The 9,710-nt window shown below is 42.5% G+C and overlaps 1 pseudogene; it reads left to right on the forward strand.

Moving 5' to 3' along the window:
* The first annotated feature begins 492 nt into the window (after nt 1–492).
* Nucleotides 493–9,710, forward strand: LOC143661231 (transcriptional coactivator YAP1 pseudogene; annotated as a pseudogene).

The following is a 9,710-nucleotide window of genomic DNA, read 5'->3' on the forward strand; positions in this document are numbered from 1 at the left end:
AGGAGAGAAAGCTAGCAGATGACTCTGTGTTCGCCATGTGCCCTTCCAGCCGAGAGAGAAACCCTGACTGTGTTTGCCATGTGCCTTCTCACTTGAGAGAGAAACCCTGAACTTCATCAGCCTTCTTGAACCAAGGTATCTTTCTCTGGATGGATGCCTTAGATTGGACATGTCTATAGACTTGCTTTAATTGGGACATTTTCTCGGCCTTAGAACTGTAAACTAACAACTTATTAAATTCCCCTTTTTAAAAAGCCATTCTGGGCAGTGCAGCTGGGGCGCAGGGCGGGGGCGGAGGTGCCAGGCGGGGGATGCGGGGCCGCCGCGCAGCACCCCGGGCCCTGAGAAGGAGGAGAGCGCCGCTCCCGACGCCCAGCGCCGCCCGGCCCGCAGCTCTTGCCACTTCTCGCGTCTCGGCCCGTCGAGCCCAGGCGTCCGGGCGGAGCCCTCGTCCGCCGGGTTAGGGGTTGTGCGTCGGGGGAGGCAGAAGCTATGGATCCCGGGCAGCAGCCGCCGTCTCAGCCAGCCCCCCAGGGCCAAGGGCAGCCGCCCGCGCAGACCCCCCAGGGGCAGGGACTGCAGCCGGGGCCCGGGCAGCCGGCGCTCCCGGGGTCCCAGGCGGCACCGCAGGCCCCTCCCGCCGGGCACCAGATCGTCCACGTCTGGGGGGACTCAGAGACCGATCTTCAACGCCGTCATGAACCCCAAGACAGCCAACGTGCCCCAAACCGTACCCATGAGGCTCCGAAAACTGCCCGACTCCTTTTTCAAGCCGCCGGAGCCCAAATCCCACTCCTGACAGGCCAGTACTGATGCAGGCACTGCAGGAGTCCTGACTCCCCAGCATGTTCGAGCTTATTCCTCCCCAGCTTCCCTGCAGCTGGGAGCTGTTTCTCCTGGGACACTGACCTCCACTGGAGTAGTCTCTGGTCCAGCAATGGCACCTACTGCTCAACATCTTCGACAGTCGTCTTTTGAGATACCTGATGATGTACCTCTGCCAGCGGGTTGGGAGATGGCAAAGACATCTTCTGGACGGAGATACTTCTTAAATCACATCGATCAGACAACGACATGGCAGGACCCCAGGAAGGCCATGCTCTCTCAGCTGAATGCCACAGCTCCCACCAGCCCACCAGTGCAGCAGAGTGTGATGACCTTGGCCTCCGGTCCACTTCCTGACGGATGGGAACAAGCCATGACTCAGGATGGAGAAATTTAGTATATAAACCATAAGAACAAGACCACCTCTTGGCTAGACCCAAGGCTTGACCCTCGTTTTGGTAAAGGTTCATCTCAAAACCCAAAAAAAAAAAAAAGCCATTCTGTTTCTGGTATATTGCATTCCAGCAGCTAGCAAACTAGAACATTAACATATGTTAGAACTGCCGATATGAACTAAATCGGAATCACACTGCATATTTTGTTTTGGATATTAATCTTTTCATATAACATTTGGTGAACATTTTCTTCTTAGAAAACAAATCTTTTATTTTGAAAGTAAAAAACTTGATTAATACCAGATTTGTTTCCCAGTGCCTGCCTGTGCAAAGAAAAGTTGATTAATAGAAAATAATTTTAGTAACACAGAATGCTATCAATAAAAGGAAAGATATTTTGCTTCAACATGAACCTCCCCACCCAATACACCCAGTAGTACTTTCCAGGAAGAACCACTTTAAATAGTTTCTATTTGTTATTGTTATAAAACAACTTTAAATTGCAGGTTTATGTTACCATTTTGTAAGTAATAAGATTTAGACTACATCTATTAACTTCCCATTGTGTAGGTGAGGAATTTGCCTTATTGACACTCTCCCCATCCTCTCTGCACCTCCTCAATTTTCAAATTTATTTCAATTATGCTATCCTACTTTTGTAACTTTCAACAATGTGCTTAAACTTATATCCCTCTCTTTTTTAAAATTTTAAATTGTGGTAATGTATATACAACATAAAATTTCCCATTTTAGCTACATTCAAGTGTACAATTCAATTATTTTATTACATTCCCTATTTTGTCCTACCATCACCACCATCCATTACCAAAACTTTCCCACCACCCTAAACAGAAACTCCCAGACACTAACTCCCCATTTCCCTTTTCCCCAACCCCTGGTAACCTGTAATCTACTTTCTGTCTCTATGAATTTGCATGATTCTAGGTATTTCACATAAATGGAATCATGCAATGTTTGTCCTCTTGTGTCAGGCTTCTTTCACTCAACAAGAAGTCTTAAAGCTTATCCAGGTTGTGTCTTGGGTTCGAATCTCACCCCCTCCCTTTTTTTTGACCTGGGCAGACATTGGGAATCGAACCCGGTCTCCAGCACAGCAGGTGAGAACTCTGCCACTGCGCCACTGTGGCCCGCCCCGAACCTTGTTCCTTGTTACGGCTGAGTGCGCTTCCACTGCACACACATGCCACATAAGACTCTCCCGTCACCTGTCAATATAATGTATATATTTTCATTATATACATTTTCATGAAAGTCCATCAATGTGAATAATTAAAAAACTTTCAGGGACTTCTTGTTCTTTACTGTGAGTATAAGAATGGGCCCTTTTATTTGCTGACTTCTATTCCATTTTTTAATTGCTATTCTGTCACAGCCTTTTTTATAGTACTTAGGGCAGATTCTCTTCTTTTGGAGCCGCTAGACGCCACAGCCTACCTCTTTTTGCAAAAACTAACATTTCTTCTATTCCTTTGGGAACAGATGGATTCCAGATAACCCTATGCCAGAAAAAATTCAGCAGGGAAACTTTTTTGTCCTAACTGGTTCTATCTTACTTTTGAGTCCTCTCCTCCCCCCCTCCAACGTAAATTTTACTTAAATTCTTGCCAAGCGGCTGGTCCCCACTGAACAGAAGCAGGGAGATTGGTAAACAATGGCTGGGGTCGGGGTGGTGGTGGTGGTGGTAGGGAGCTTGCAGGCTTGACGGGGGTCTGCAGGGCTGAAGAAGGGTGTCCTCAGCACACCTGGAGGTTGGGGGTGCAGGTGGTCAACCGCATGCAGAAACTGGATCTGTTACAGCAGCCATGGTGATGAGTTAGCATCCGTGGGGAATGGAAGTCCAGGGCTTGATAAGTCCAAAGGCTTCAAGCTCCAAACTTGCCCCAGCCCTTTCCCACGCCTGTTTGCACTTTTCCTGCAGGGCGGGGGGCGGGGGGGGAGGACAGATGGCCAGCCAAGCAGCCTTCCAGGAGGTCTCCACGGTGTCCTCTGCCTTTAGCATGTCATCGTCTCTCCCTCTGCTGAACATCAGCCAACCCCCGAGAACACAGGCTCTGTGACAGTTTTGCAGGACATCTATTTTAACCAGCATATGAAAATGGTGGGTCCACAACCCACAAATAAGTGACAAATGCTTTTAGTTGTTTATCGATTCACTTCGTAGATGGATTTTGAAACCTACTGCTTTTCTTTACTTTGGAAAGCTTAGGCCCCCCTGGGCTAGAAATCAGATATCTTTTTCGAATCTGTACATGTTGTCTTCGTGGCGTAATTTTAACAGTAGAAAGAAGTAGGAAACAGTGTGATTGTCCAATATTAGGAGATGGTGAAATAAATAAATTAGGAAACATCCATAAGCTAGTTACCCATGGAACCAACCATACAAGAAAATACTCACAAGTCACATTCAGTGAAAAAGAAAAGCTGAATATAAAAATAGATAGTGAGAGTTCAAAAAGAGCTGCACCTGTGCATTAACAGGTTAATTTAATGAAATCAAGAGACTCTGAATTCACAAATACCTATGCTTGTGAAGGGAGTAAGAGGTCTCACTATAACAATCCTGCACATGTACCAGGTTGTCTTCAAGTGAGTTTGTGCCATGTCCATCTCACCCCATACCACCAGGCCAGAATAGCCAGCATGAAACCAGAGGGTCTATTAATGCCTTCTGCTCAAATCCTCCTATGGCTGGAGCCAATCAATCTTTTTTCAGGCTTGGCCCGGTGCTGTAGCTCAGATTAGGAGCTCTTTTTGAACTCTCAATTTTAGAACTGAGCAGAAAAGAGAGTGACTAAAAAATTCCACTAACTGTGCATTTTGGCCAAGCAGCCCGAGGCTATTTTCCTGGTTAAAAGAACTTCCTTTTGCATCTGCTTTGGGAAACCCTGAAGCAGCATGCACTCGTGCAATTGCCTATGTTTGGTCTTTCATGTTTAGATCAATAAAATGAGATGAAAATAGCTCTTAGGATAGGTGGCCAAGATTTGGACCACAAGACCACATAAAATATTTGGTCACGAAATACTTTTTCCAAAGCCTTGGGATGGAAAGTCTGACTTCAAGTTCATTGAGGGGGGGTCCCGAGGTTTTCATGTTTATGAAAAGAGCATGCTTAGGTTGCCTCATTCTCTTCATTCTCTGCTTTTGAGGAGTGAAGGTTAGAAATCTTTCTGTTGGGCTGAAGGTCACTAGAAATGTCACATGTGATGCCCTTGGAGATTTCTGAATAGAAATAGTTAATTTTGGGAAACAGAGAGAGTCTGAGGAAAAGGATTTTGGACTGTGGTATGTAGTTTAAAAACATACCTTTTCTAAGAGCTCATTGGCAATTTACATTCTGGCCATCAGCAACCACATTCCTCAGCTTAGAAAAGAGGGAAATGGACCAAAAATATTCATTGGTTTCCCCCAGAAGAGTAAGGAATTCTGTGAGGTGGAAAGGAAACAGCCATCAAAACAGGGGCCTGGATTCAAGTCACTATTTTTAACTAACTGAAGAAAAAAATATGGCCCTATTTTCTTCACCTGACTGACATCAAGAGTATTTTTAGGCAAATACTCATTATCTATTATATAAATTTGCAATATCTTCACTTTTCTGCACCTATGAATCACCTGTGAGGTATGGAAAAATATCCCATGTGCTGCAATTGCACCAGGACTCTGATTCCATCAAACAGACGTTGCAAAGTAGAAAAATCCCCTAATCCATTTCCCCTTCATGTCTTTAAAAGGAAGCACAACTCAGGATGCTCAAGTAGGGTGGCAGCGTTACCCGAATCTTGAGGGATTTTCTATCTCAGGTCTCAGAACTGTCTGAACATATTTTATAAAAAACAAAAATGGAATCTAAATTTTAATGAGTAGAAAAGAAAATAGAAAGAGGACATAAAAACAGCTAGGAAGAGAAATTGAAAATACACACACACTGGCCCAGAAGTGGTTTAACTAGTGATCTATGTACCCGGGCTGGTACTAGTTTCTGAGAGTTGTGACAAGTAGCCCAAGCATCAGACCCTTTGTAGCAGAGTCTTGGTTTCTCTGCTTCTACTTTCCAGGAAGACTAAGTGGGCACCACTCTCTCAGGAATGGCCTTGGAAATGGGATCCACTTAACAACCTTGCACCTGGACTGCCAATTAGAGGCTCAACAATTCTTTTATTACACTGTAGGAGTTTCAAGATAACAATTACAAAAGGATGGGGTTCACAGAACCCTGGCTGAGTTTCAGCACCCATCACTCTCCTATGTGGCACTGGTTCTACCAACTTCCTAAAAACGAAGGGCACTGTGCACTGTGAGTGTCCACCACCACATACCTGTCACTGTTACCCGTGTGAAGGGCGGGTCATCTCATCTTGCAGTGCAGGGAGGTAAAGAAGTGTGCTCGAGGGGTCTCAGAATGGCACAATGGTGGCTTGGTCTTGAATGATGGGCACTGTGGGGTAAGCATTCAAACTCTCAACTCCTTTCCTGAGCTGCATCTGGGACACGTGCACTCCCGTGGTTATTGTTGTTTTATTTTTTAAATTGTAAAAACTTAACATATAAACATATATTCTTGATATAAAAACATCACATGCATGGTGTACAATCAATGCTTCACAGTATTCTCACATAGTTGTATATTCATCACCATGATCATTTTTTGAACATTTGCATCACTCCAGCAAAATAAGTAAAAAGAAAAAAAAACTCATCCATACCATGCACCTCACCCTCCCTCTCATCGACCTCTAGTGTTTCCATCTACCCAACTTATTTTACCCTTTGTTCCCCATTATTTATTTATTTATTTATTTATTGTTTATTTATTTATTTTTATCCATATTTTTTACTCATCTGTCCATACCCTGGATATAAGGAGCATCAAATACAAGGTTCTCACAATCACACAGTTACATTGTAAATGTTAAATCTTTATACAATGTCTTCAAGAATCAGGGCTACTGGAACACAGCTCAACAGTTTCAGGTACTTCCCGCTAGCGACACCAATACACCATAAACTAAAAAGGGACATCTATATAATGCATAAGAATAACCTCCAGGATAACCTCTTGACTCTGTTTGAAATCTCTCAGCCACTGAAATTTTATTTTGTCTCATTTCTCTCTTCCCCCTTTTGGTCAAGAAGTCTTTCTCCATCTCTTGATGCCAGGTCCTGGCTTATCCTGGCTTTCTGTACCACGTTGCAAGGGAGATTTACACCCTTGGGAGTTATGTCCCACACAGAAGGGGGGAAGGCAGTGAGCTCACCTGCTGAGTTGCCTTAGAGAGAGAGGACACATCTAAGCAACAAAAGAGGTTCTCTGGGGGTGATTCTTAGGCCTAATTTTTAGTAGGCTTAGCCTGTCCTTTGCAAGAATAAGTCTCATGGGGGCACACCCCAAGACTGAGGGCTTGGTCTATTGATTTGCACTCCCGTTTTGCTCCTGAATGTGAGAGTAGAATATTCCTAAATCGGAAAATAACACAAGGCACTTGTCCTACTAACCTCGTATGACTGTGTCTAAAATGTCTTATATGACCCCCCTGGAGTTAAAAGAACTAGCACTGTTCAGTTAGTTTCAAATAAATATAAAAAGCCAATTCTTCATCAAAATCCATTCCATGTATCTGTTGAGAAATTCAGCAACCCTTTAGTCTCTACCTATGAGTCTCCTCTGGGAATACATGATGGGTACTCTTCCTCATTTCTTTCTTCTCTCTCTCTCTCTCTCTCTCTTTTTTTTTTGCCTTTAATTGCTTTAAAAATTTATCTGATTAGGTCATTTAACATTCAACTTCCTCAACTGGTTTTAAGCTTCCTGAAATAACAGACCATACTTCTTTTTAGACCTGCTGCTGGCAGTGAGCTACAAGTGTGGCTGGAACAATGACAGAGGCTCTGATGGAAGTTGCTGCCTCCTTGATGCCTGTCTCTAAAGCAGGGTGAGAGGAAAGGCCACCTCGCTTCTGCTAGAGGTGAGAAATTTACTGTGCCATCAAATCACAAGGCACTGGGCGAATTCAGGAGAAACACGTTTGGTTCAGTCCTATTTGACTGACCTTTTTTCTCTGTGATATGAATTGTGGTGGGTCCTGACCTCTCCCTGTGGAGAAGGCTTGTGAGCTTTGGGTCTTACATCAAGATTTGGTCTATTTCCAGCAATTCGCTCAGGTAGATCTCCAGTACCCCAGATACTTCGGGTGAGGAGTATAATCCAGAGGAGGTGCCTACGGGAGCAAGCAGTACATTGCACCACCTTAAAGTTGAATGAGTGATCCACATGCAAAAGAAGGAAAGTGAGCCCCTACCTCACACGATACACACAAATTAACTCAAAATGGATCACCAACCTACTTGTAAGAGCTAAAACAATAAAAGTCTTAGAAGAAAACATAGAGAAATACCTTCAGGACCTTCTACTAGACAATGGATTCTTGGACTTTATACCAAAAGCATGAGTAAGAAAAGAAGAAAGAGATAAATTGGACGTCATCAAAATTAAAAACTTTTGTACATCAAAGGATATCATCAAGAAAGTGAAAAGACAGCTTAAAGAGTGGGAGAAATAGTTGGAAATTATATATATTGTAAGGATTTGTATGTAGACTATATAAAGAAATCTTACAACTCAACAACAAAAAGAAAGACAGCCCAATTAAAAAACAGAGAAAGGACGTGAATAGACATAACTCCAAAGCAGGTATAAAAATGGCCAAACAAGCACATGAAAAGATGCTTAACATCATTAGCCATTCAGGGAAAGGCAAATCAAAACCACAATGAGAAACTACCTCATACCCACTAGAACGACTATTATTTAAAAAAAATTTTTTTTAGTGTATAATATAACATACATACAAAGCAAAGAAAGTAAAAAACAAAACACTCTTCAGCAAGTAGTTACAGGACAGATCCTAGAATTTGTCATGGGCTACCATACTATCTTTTCAGATTTTTCCTTCCAGCTGCCCCAAGAATATAGGAGGCTTGAAGGAATAGATTTATTTTATCATCACAATCAACTTTCTCTTTCTTTTTGGTGATAAAAACATATATACAAAAAAGCAATGAATTTCAAAGCACAGCACAACAATTCGTTGTAGAACAGATTTCAGAGTTCAGTGTGGGTTACAATTCCACAATTTTAGATTTTTCTTCTAGTTGCTCTAAGACACTAGAGACTAAAAGAAATATCAAGTTAATGATTCAGCAATTATATTTGTTTTTTAAGCCCTACCTTCTCTGTATAACTCTACCATCACCTTTGATCTTTCTATCCCACTCTTTAGGGGTATTTGGGCTATGGCCTTTCTAACTTTTGTGTGTTGGAAAGGGCTGTCAATAATTTGGGGTAGGAAGATGGAACTAGCTGATGTTCTGGAGAGGCTGGGCCCTCTATGTTCTGGAAAATTACCCTAGTCCTTGGAAACTTTGTAGAGTCTTATATATTGCCCTAGGTATTGTTTAGGATTGGCTGGAATGGTTTTGGTTTGGCAAGTTATGATAGTAGCAATGTCTTACTGAAGCTTGCTTAAGAGTGCCCTCCAGAGTAGCGTCTCTATTCGAATTGAGCTCTCAGCCACTGATACTTTATTAGCTATACTTCTTTTCCCCCTTTTGGTCAGGATGAAATTGTTGATCACACGATACCAGGGCCAGATTCATCCCTGGGAGTCATCTCCCATGTAAAATGGCTATTACTTTTTAAAAAAGAAAAATAAGTGTCAGAGAGGTTGTGGGGAAACAGGAATCCTCATACACTGGTGGTGGGAATGTGAAATGGTACAACCACCATGGAAGACACTCTGGATGGTCCTCAGAAGGTTAAACATAGAATTACATATGACCCAGCAGTTCACTTCTAGGTATACACCCTAAATAATTGGAAAACAGACTTCAGGACATACTGATACACCAGTGTTCATAGCATCGTTATTCACCAGAGCCAAAAGGCGGAAGCAAACACAGAAGAATAAATTAACAAAGTGTATTCTATCCATACAATGGAATATTATTCAGCTGTAAAAAGGAAAAGTTCTGATACATGCTACAACATGGCTGAACCTTGAAAATATCAAGTTGAATGAAATAAGTCAGCTACAAAAGGACAAATATTGTATGATTCTACTTGTATGAAGTGGCTAGAATAGGCAAATTCATAGAGACAGAAAATAGATTACAAGTTACCAGGAGTGAGGGTGTGGGGAATGAGGAGTTAATGCTTTGTTGGGTCAGAGTTCCTGTATTGGGTGATGAAAAGATTTTGGCATTGGATGGTGGCGATGGTGGCTCAGCATTGTGGAAGTAATGAAGACCACTGAATTGTATATTTGAAAATAGTTAAAATGGGATGTTTTGTTATATACGTTACCACCCATAAATAGATACTTTTTAAAGATGAATGAATAAGGTTAGTGATGAGCAGGCAAAGAACTTGACTTCTGCACCTTTTCCCTTCTAGGCTGGGTCGAAGGGTGA

The sequence above is a fragment of the Tamandua tetradactyla genome, chromosome 17, assembly GCF_023851605.1.
Source record: "Tamandua tetradactyla isolate mTamTet1 chromosome 17, mTamTet1.pri, whole genome shotgun sequence".
Taxonomy (NCBI): Eukaryota; Metazoa; Chordata; class Mammalia; order Pilosa; family Myrmecophagidae; genus Tamandua; species Tamandua tetradactyla.